The 10,003-nt window shown below is 37.1% G+C and overlaps 1 protein-coding gene and 1 pseudogene across 2 annotated transcripts in view; one reads left to right on the forward strand and one right to left on the reverse strand.

The window, feature by feature from the left end:
* The window catches only part of MAPK1 (mitogen-activated protein kinase 1), an 83,870-nt gene that overhangs the window by 39,539 nt on the left and 34,328 nt on the right, over window positions 1-10,003 (reverse strand). The window lies entirely within an intron of this gene.
* On the forward strand, window positions 2,754-2,872 carry LOC111737113 (annotated as a pseudogene).

A 10,003-nucleotide genomic window follows, 5' to 3' on the forward strand; every position in this document is an offset into this window, starting at 1 on the left:
GGGGTACAATTAAAAAACAGTGGTTTAAAGAGCACCTAGGCTATCAGAAAGCAATCCATTTACTAACCCCTAGGGCATCTGCCAAATGGGAGGGGGAAAAAAAAACAGGCAGTAAACTGTCTGACATTGGAGTGAGCAATATATATATATATTTTTGGATATATCTCCTTGGGCAAAGGCAACAGAAGCAAAAATAAACACGAGACTACATCAAACTAAAAAGTTTTTTGCACAGTGAAGGAAACCATCAACAACACGAAACTGCAACCTACTGAATGGGATATGTGCAAATGATATATCCAATAAGGGGTTTACTATCCAAAATATATAAAGAACTCATACAACTCAACATCAAAAAAACAAACAATCCAATTAAAAAATGGGCAGAGGACGTGAATATACATTTTCCAAAGATACACAAATGGCCAACAAACACATGAAAAGATGTTCAATATCACTAATTATCGGGTAATGCAAATCAAAACCACAATGAGGTTATCACCACACATCTGTCAAAATGGCTATTATCCAAAGACAACAAATAAGTGTTGGCGAGGATGTGGAGAAAAGAGTACCATAGTGCACTGTTGGTAGGACAGCAAATTAATACAGTCACTATGGAAAATGGTATAGCGAGTCCTCAAAAAACTAAAAACAGAACTACTGTATGACCCAGGAATTCCACATCTGGGTATTTATCCAAAGAAACGAAAACAATAATTCATAAAGATATATGCACCACTATTTTCGCTGCAGCATTGTTTACAATAGCCAGGATATGGAAACAACCTAGGTGCCTATTGATGGATGGATGAATAAAGAAATGATACATATATGCAATAGAAGTTACTCAGTTATAAAAAAGAATGAAATCTTGCCAGGAATGGACCTATCATGTTAAGTGAAGTAAGTCGGACAGAGAAAGACAAATATCATATGATTTCGCTTTTATGTATAATCTATCGTATTAACTATGTATGGTGACAGACGGTTACTAGGTTTATTGTGGTGATCACTATGTAAGGTATATAAATGTTGAAGCAGTATGTTGTATACCTGACACTAATATAATATTGTATGTCAACTATAATTAAAAATAAATCAAAAAGAATAATTGATGATGATAAAGAACAAGAATCAAAACTAAAGACCAATTTTATTTATAAGCATAAGCTTTAAAATCAACAAAAAGTAAATGGGTAAATATAATTTGATAATACATTAAAATAATAATCTATTATGTTCAAGTAATATTTAATCTTAGGAATTCTTCAGGAATGGTTCAATTAAAAATAAACACATTAAAAATAAGACATGTTGAATAAATTTTGCCAAAGATAAACAGCCAATAAACATAGAAAAAGCTGATCATCACTTATTTAACGAAAATCAAAACCACAACAAGCTATCACTTCACACCTGTAAGTATTGCCACTATCAAAAAACAAACCAACCAACCCCACCAAAAATTCAGAAAGTGTCAGAGAGGATTTGGAAAAACTGGAACCCTTGTGCACTGCTGTGAATGTAAAATGGTCCAGCCACTGGAAAACACTACGGAAGTTCCTGAAAAAATTAAACATAAAATTATCATATGACTCAGCAATCCCACTTCCGGGTATAAACCAAAAAGTATCCAAAACAGGATCTCAAAGAGATACTGGCACATCCATGTTCACTATTCATAATAGTCAAGAGGTGGACATAGCACAAATGTTCAATGATGGATGAATGGATAAAGAAAATGTGCTATACACAAAAAAGAAGGGCATTCTATCGCATGCTACATCATAGATTAACTTCAAGGACATTATGCTAAGTGACATAAGCCAGTCACAAACAGAAAATACTGCATGATTCCACTCATATGTGGCATCTAAAGCTGTCAAACTCACAGAATCAGAAAGTAGAATGATGGTTACTAAAGGCTGAGGGAAGGGAGAAATGAGGAGATGGCGTTCAAGGGTACAGTTTTAGTCTTTCGAGATGAAAAGTTCTACAGATCTGTTGCACAATAATGTGAATGTACTTAGAACTACTCACTATATACTTAAAAATGGTAAATTTCACAATGTTTTTTACTATGATTAGAAAATTTTAAATTTTTTCAAAGGGGAAAAAAAATCAAACATTTCAATAGACACCCCCAAAATGGTAGTAATTACAGAAACCTACATCTGATAAAACTGCATAGAACAAGCACACACACAAATGAGAGCATATAAAACTAGTGACATATGAACGAGCTATATAAATTTTATTAATGTCAATCTATGTACAGTATCATAATATAGTTATGCAAGATGTTACCATTGGGGGAAACTGGGATCTCTCTGTATTATTTCTTACAACTGCATGTGACTCTATAAAAAAACTGATTTAAAAAGAGGTCCATCAATAGGAAAATGGGTATCTATACAGTGGAATTATATGCAGCTGAAAAGGAATGACATGCAAAGATCTTCGAGATGTATAAAGTGAAAAAAAGCAAGGTCTAGCAGTAGATAATATGTTATCTTTTTTTTCCTAATAAAAAATGAAAGTAAAATATATATTAACATTTGCTTGTGTTTGCATAAAGTCTGGAAGGATACACAAGAAAGTAAGATGGGTAGTGGTGGAGGGAGAGACAGAATACCAGGCTGGAATTGGACAGATAGAGGAACAAAAACCTTCATTGTATAGCTCTTTATATTGTTTGATTGAAGAGTGATGTGAATCTCTTTAAAATATATTTTAAAAATTTTAATTAGGCCTACGGCCATGCTACCCTGAACAAGCCCGATACCATCTGATCTTGGAAGCTAAGCAGGGTCGGGCCTGGTTAGTACTTCGATGGGAGACCACCGAGGAAGACCAGGTGCTGTAGGCGTTCTAAAAAATTTTTTTTAATTAGGAAAAAAACAAAAACAAAAACAAAAACAAAAACAAAACACAGGAAAATACTAGTGGAATGCTAGGATACTCTTTAAAGGAGAAAGCACAATTATTTTAGTGTTCTTGCCCAATACAAAAATACCTGAAAAATAATTATTGGGAAAAGATATTAAAAAATCTTAATTTAACCTCATTCCCACCTAAGAGAATAATCTTTAAAAATGAAATCGGATACATTATTTAAAACAGACACACACAGATACACACAAACACACACACCTGATTTAAGGGAGAAACTTTTGCCCAGCATTGAGATAGTATCGTCTATGTACTGAAGATTATTCTAACAGGATACAAAGATTATAAATAATACTCCGTCCTTTCAGGAGCTCAAGCTATTGATATCACTCAGTCATCTTACATAAATGCAGCCTCAAGTCCCAGATAAATTCTATTCTGAGTCCATAAATTGTGGGGAATGGAAAGGGGTCAAGGTGAACATACTCAATTCTCAAAACAGATTCCTACTATTCATCAATAAAAGGGAATAAATTATTGATATAAACAACACATGAATCTTAAAATAATTATGCTGAATGAAGCCAGACTAAAAGCAAAGCACTTTGATTCATATAAAATGCAAACTAATCTAAACAGATAGCAAATCAGTTGGGTTGGTGGGCTAGTGAGAGGGAGGACTACACAAATGGAAACCAGATAACTTTTGGAGGTGATGAATGGTTATTATCCTGATTGTATTGATAGTTTCATGAGTATATGTCAAAATTTATCAAGCTGTACACTTTAAATATGTGTAGTATATTGTGTATCAATTACTTCTTAAAAGAGCAGTTTAAAATGAAAGGAACCAAGGTTCCTTGGTTACATGGTTGATTCTAGGGTGGGTAGGAACAGATTCCAGAAATATATCTGACTAGTAATATGGAAGCAAAAGTCCACAACATTCTGGAGTAGATTATTTAACAGATGTTTTGTGATCACTTAGGGAAGAAAAGGGAACCAGCATGAGTCAATTATGAACAAGTCATGCTAAACTAACTTCATTTCCTGTTTTGATATGGTTACCACAACAACACAAGAGTGATGCCAGAGTTGTGGTAGCTTCAAGCCACACTTGTTAAGCACTTCCCATTTGTGAGACTTCATGTTAGGACTGGTGGCAAAACCAAATAATGATCCTGCTTTTGAGAAGCTTGCAATTTAATGAGTGAAGGAAACAGGAACAGACAACATACACTGCCTCTATCAAAATAAAACACATCTGAAACACAAGAAGCTGGGTAGATTAAATCCAAATAAAGGTATTAAGGAGAGGATTAAAAGATGAGGCCTACAGAAACCATATCCCGAAGGATGAGCAGGCTTTTGAAAGAAGAGCAAGGCTACAAAGAAAAGCAAGTGCCAACATGTGGAGAGGAAAATGAGGACATCTATGGGGACCAGTGGTCATCACCCAGCCATGCCCCTCCTCATGAAGTTCATGGGGTCTGGGAACATGCACATCAGGAGCCCCAGAATCCCATCTCCTGAGTCTGCTTCCAAGGCTTGTGGGTCTTTTGAATGGTAGCTCTGCTAAGAGCAGACTGCTCCTCCACTATGTACACAAGGGCTGGCCAAGGGGCAGCGTTTGCAGGGTGTGCACTGCACCTGGAATCTGGAATATCAGGCTGGGTATCGAAGCACACAAGCTCAAGCTCACAGAGGACTATGCTGGAGGCCTGCTCTCCTTGAACTTCTGGCACTGAACTTTAAAAAGCCCAAGAATTTAATTTGAACCTGACCTTCTAGGTCTTTAAGATTTATCAGTCATGGTACGAGAGAATATATTGTATCTGATGTTTCTTAGTTTGATTAATATGGTATATGAGGGCTCCATTTGCATTCTTGACTGAGGCCTTGCAAACATTAACGAAGGCCTGGGTTTTGTTGGTACAAATGAAAATGGGGGCAGAGGACAACAAGGACAGTCTTGAACTTTCTGATTTAAAAATCTAAGGATGCTTGTGGGTGATTCAGATGGAAGAAATGAAGGTCCTGTGTTTCCAGCATCACTAAGGAGAGTGAGATCAAGGCTGGGAATAAGATATAAAGGAATCTTTAACAGAAGCCATAGTGGTAGCATTGCTGAGGGGAGATGTTGAGAAAAGAAGTCTGAAGACAGAACTCAGGAGCAGTCAGAGGAAGAGGAACTGGCTGAAGACTGAGAAAATAACAACTAATAATGGAAGGAAAACTCTGGTTGTCCAACTATGCAGCCCATGTACTATAAATTAGTGGTCCTCAACCTTTTTGGCATCAGGGACAGGTGCTCCTATGAGAATCCAGTGCCTGATCTGAGGTTGAGCTGAGGCGGTGATGTAAGCTCTGGGGAGCAGCTGCAAATATGGATGAAGCTTCACTTGATCCCCTGCTGCTCACCTCCTGCTGTGCGGCCCAGTTCCTAACAGGCCATGGATCAGTATCAGTCCATGGCCCGGGGGTTGGGGACCCCTGATATAAACTATGTAGAAGCAGAAGAAAGTGGTGCTTCAGAAGCCAAAGAAAGAAAATGTTCTAAACAGGAGAGATTAAGATAAAAACTAGAAAGCATTTACTGAATCTGCAATAAGATGATCTGTGGTAACCTGGGTATAAGTTCAGTAAAAGGAGGGGAATGGGGACAGCAGAGGGCAAAATACAGGTGGCAAATTTTTAAGAAGGCAAGGAGGAAGAGAATAGAATGGCTGGTAAATCCAGGTGAACTGAGGCACAGGATGCTATGAAAGCAATGGGTTGGTTGAAGGCTGAGGGGTGAGGGGCAGGTGGAAGAGAAGGCTCCTAAGATTACTGAAACACAGAAACTTGGGTGAGGACCTGAGGGAGGGAAGAATTGGGAAGTCATCAAGAATCAAGGCAGTGCCTCTGTAGTTCTCTGGAACAGCAGGCCCAGTTTCTGCAGCTCTGTCTGCTTTATATTCCTCTGCATGATAAACTGTGGGTGTATGGCTATGAGAAGGCAGAATGCACTTCAGGCAAAGCAGACAGCATAGGCAAAGATGCAGAGGCCTGCAGGAACCTGGGGGCAATGGAGCATGGGGCACACAGGGACATGGTGGGGTTAAAGCTGGAGGTATAAGCAGGAGCCAGGCCATATTTAGACATCTACAATTTAATCCTGGGAAGCCATCAAAGGATGTTATGCAGAGAGTTTAAGCATGGCATCATTGATATTTTTATAATAGTCCCTCAAGTAGCAGATTGCTGAAAGAATGTATTGGGGAGGGCAGTACACCAGGCAGGCGCCCTTATAGCCAAAAGAATGTATTGGGGAGGGCAGTGCACCAGGCAGGCGCCCTTACAGCCAACTTACGACGATGGTGAGAGCCATAGCTCTGGAAAAGTGGCCATAGGCAGACTCAGGGGGACTGGGTGCCTATTTCACAAACCTCATGTTTCCTAGCTCCATCCTGTTCAAATGCTCTCGTTCAATTAGACTAAATTTTTCAAAGGTAGAACTATCTGTTCTGAATTACTCATGTCTTCTTTATAGCATTTCAATCCAATTTGAGTGGAGAAACAAAATATTATGCTTATCTGATGCCTCCCAAAGTCAGACTTGCTAATGAAAATTCTGTAGATAAGCCACAAATTCTTTGGGTCTTGACAATCCAGTTTCTCCCTGTCTTAGCCCCCTATCCCCAAGATGCCTGGAATACCAATGAACTGCAGGCCAACCATCCTTCCTAGCGGCCCAAGGGTATTTCAAATGTTGTCCTGAACCAGACTTCAAAGCCAGGAAGGAATATGGCATAAGCTGCAACACAGACCAGTTGGGGTTCCCTGCCCTACACTGTTTGATACTGAACTATAGACCAAATATGCATTTAAAGTTTGCCAAGTGAAGGATGTCATTTGACTGAAAAGGCTAGTTTTGTTTTGCGTTCAAAAGGTTTTGACAACTAATTGGCTACTTATTACACTTCTGATCAAGTTAACTATTAATATATTACTGATATTTAATATCAGAAAGTTGAGAGTATTCAACTATATCCAGTGCCCAGATCTTAGCTTCTCAATATCTTCCTCCAATAAAAGGAACCTGAACTCCTTAAAAAAAATAGCTGGTTCTAGGAGTGAGGGCAGGAAAAACACAAAATGAGCCAAGAACATGGTGTAGTGCCAAAAAGCGCTCAAAAACCAAAATGGGGGCATGTCGAAGGAACAACAACAAAAACCAACCTAAAAGAGCTCCCAATAGCCAAAAGTGGAACAATTTGAGCAACAAAATAGTGCAGTATTAGGTAATAATCCAAAGTATAAAAAAAATACATCAAGTCTATATTAACATGAATGGTTGATTAAATGGGGAGAAGAGACAAATCTTGAAAGAATTCCAAATAATATGTACAGATACTCTCCCCACCAGGTGATGGAAATTAATCTCCCCCATGCCCCACACCTTTTGGGTGGGCTAAATTTAGTGACTTGTTTCCAAAGAATAGAATTTATAAAGGGAAAAACAGTAACTTTATTGTGATGGAACCTGGCAGATACCATCTCAACCAAGTGATCACAGTTAACATCACCAGTGATGTCACGTGATTGTGAGCCCTGATGAGATGAAAGGAGAAGGGCATTTCATCTCTGTGATATTCTTTCCCCAAACCTACAATTCTACTCTAATAATGAGAAGAACATCAGACAAACCCAATTAAGGGACATTCTATAAAATACTTGACCAGTACTCTCTAAAACAGTCAAGGTCATAAAAACAAAGAGTAAGAAACAGTCACAGACCAGAGACGAAGGAGACACGACACCTAAATGCATTTGACATCCTGGATTGGGCTGTGGAACAGAAAAAGGAAATCAGTGGAAAAGCAAAGTCTGAATAAAGTCTGGAGTTATAACACGTCAATGGTGGTTTCTTAGTTTTGATAAATGTACTACAGTAATGTAAGATGATAATTAACATAGGGGAAACAAACTGGGTAGGAGGCATACAGAAACCTCTTGTACCATCTTTGCAACTTTTCTGTAAACCTAAGATTATTCCAACATAAAAGTTTATCTGATGAAACAATGTAGATAATACAGGCTTAAATTTAATAAGTAGAAGAAAACAAAACATTTCATAATTAGTTATTTTACTCTCCCATAAAAATAAAGATGAATGCTTGATGAAATAAAAGTATTCCTAAAAAGGTTAAATAAACTTTACCTAAATGAACTTCATAAGTTAAATGCCACCTCAATCGTTTGACAAACTTTTAGTAAATACCTAACAAAGCCTAAATATTCATTGCAGACTGGGAAAAAAAAAATCCCACCTGCCTTTCTCCCTTTGAGCATCCTTAAAAATAGGGATGATATATGAAGAAATTTACTGTATCACTACCTAATAGAGCAAAGCCTGAATTGCCAAACATATGGATTACATGTTGGAATATTAATAGGTCATGTGCAGCCATTAACTAAGTATGAAGATCATATTAACTAAAGGTAAGACTCAAAATAAAATCAGACTGCAGCTTAAAAATATTTCTCTAGAGGAAGCGATTTATAAAACTATTTAGATGATGGGATCATGAATAATTTAAGACATAATTTAAATTGTCTTTTGTCTTATCATTTGTCTATTCCATTGCGAGACAAAAATAACCAATGAAGTGTATGTAGGTTATATAAGACAAGACAGCTTAAAATAAGAAAATAATTTGAGTTTTCAAATGAGTTCTAAATACCTTCACAGGCTTTTGCTTCTAGCCACGAGGAAAGAATAGGAACTGATTTACTCTCCTACCTTAAATAATTAAAGAAACTATAGACAATATGCATGAAACAATAGTTTTCTGACATCTAACAACAGGCAGCACAGGTCAGCAAGTGAGCTTACTGCCTGGAGTTTCCAGGCTGCTATGCAGAGAAGGGAAACTCAAATGGAGCCTGGCAGTCTCCCTGAGTTGAGGACAAAATTCAGGGTTTAGGGAGTCCACGCCAGTCAGAATTTGTAGGGAAGAGTACGGGAGAGTAGAAGACTTCATAGAAGGTTGGGACGATCTGCAAATTGTTGGTTTTCTTTTGAGTCTTCAGCTGAGCAATGACCAGAACATGTGCGTGATAAAATCCAAGGCTGGGAAAGGAACTACTCTACAAAGGAGCAGAAGGATTAGTCCATCTGGAATAATATTTCCTGTCCTATCATCCATAGGGGAAAAACCTCTTTACACATGGGCAAAAAATTGAGTCCCCAAAAGAGTACTGACTCAGTACTGGGGCCAAATTAATTTTTGACTAAAGGTTATTCTGGACCTGCCTAAAAACACTTAAAAAAAAACAAACTTCAAAAGGATCAAATTGTTCCAGGTAACTTAAATGCATCACAGGGTGGGGGAAAAAAAAGGCCCCAAATATTTAAAGGAATATCAAAAAATCTAGGACTTTATATTGTAGAATCCACAATGTCATACATGCAATCGAAACTTACTAATATCCAAAAAAGCACAAAAATACTATTCATAATGAAGAGAAAAGCCAATTTAAAAACACAGATCCAGAAATTACAGATGATAGAATTAGTAGACAAGAATGTTAAAATAGCTATTATAAATATATTCCATATGTTCAAGAAAGTAAAGCATAGAGAAATAGAAGGTATAAGACTCAAACTTCTAGAGATGGAAAAAAATACAATGGTTGAAATAAGCAACAGATTATGCAGTTAAGAAAAATCTGGTGACCTAGAAGATATAGCAATAGAAACTAGCCAAAATATAATAAGAAAAAAGACTGGGTGTGTGGGGGGAAAACAGAACATCCAGTGAACTGTGGAATAAGATTAAGTAGTTTAACATACATTTAATTGCAATCTAACATCTTCACATATACAAAATCTGAAGGAAAGAAATTACTTCTATAAAGGCATTAATGTCAAGGAAAAAAAGAAACAAGTACTCTCTCAACACTGGTAAGTTAGTTTTAAAACTAAGCAATAGGCACAACTTAATAGCTGGGATTGTTATTACAACAGAGTGAAACCTATTCTGATGCCCAAGTATTAGCTTAGAACAGTTGCAGTTAGAAACTTACAAGATTCATCTCTTATATTATAAAAGTAAGTAATTAT

Source organism: Pteropus vampyrus, unplaced genomic scaffold, assembly GCF_000151845.1.
Source record: "Pteropus vampyrus isolate Shadow unplaced genomic scaffold, Pvam_2.0 Scaffold23, whole genome shotgun sequence".
Classification (NCBI taxonomy): domain Eukaryota; kingdom Metazoa; phylum Chordata; class Mammalia; order Chiroptera; family Pteropodidae; genus Pteropus; species Pteropus vampyrus.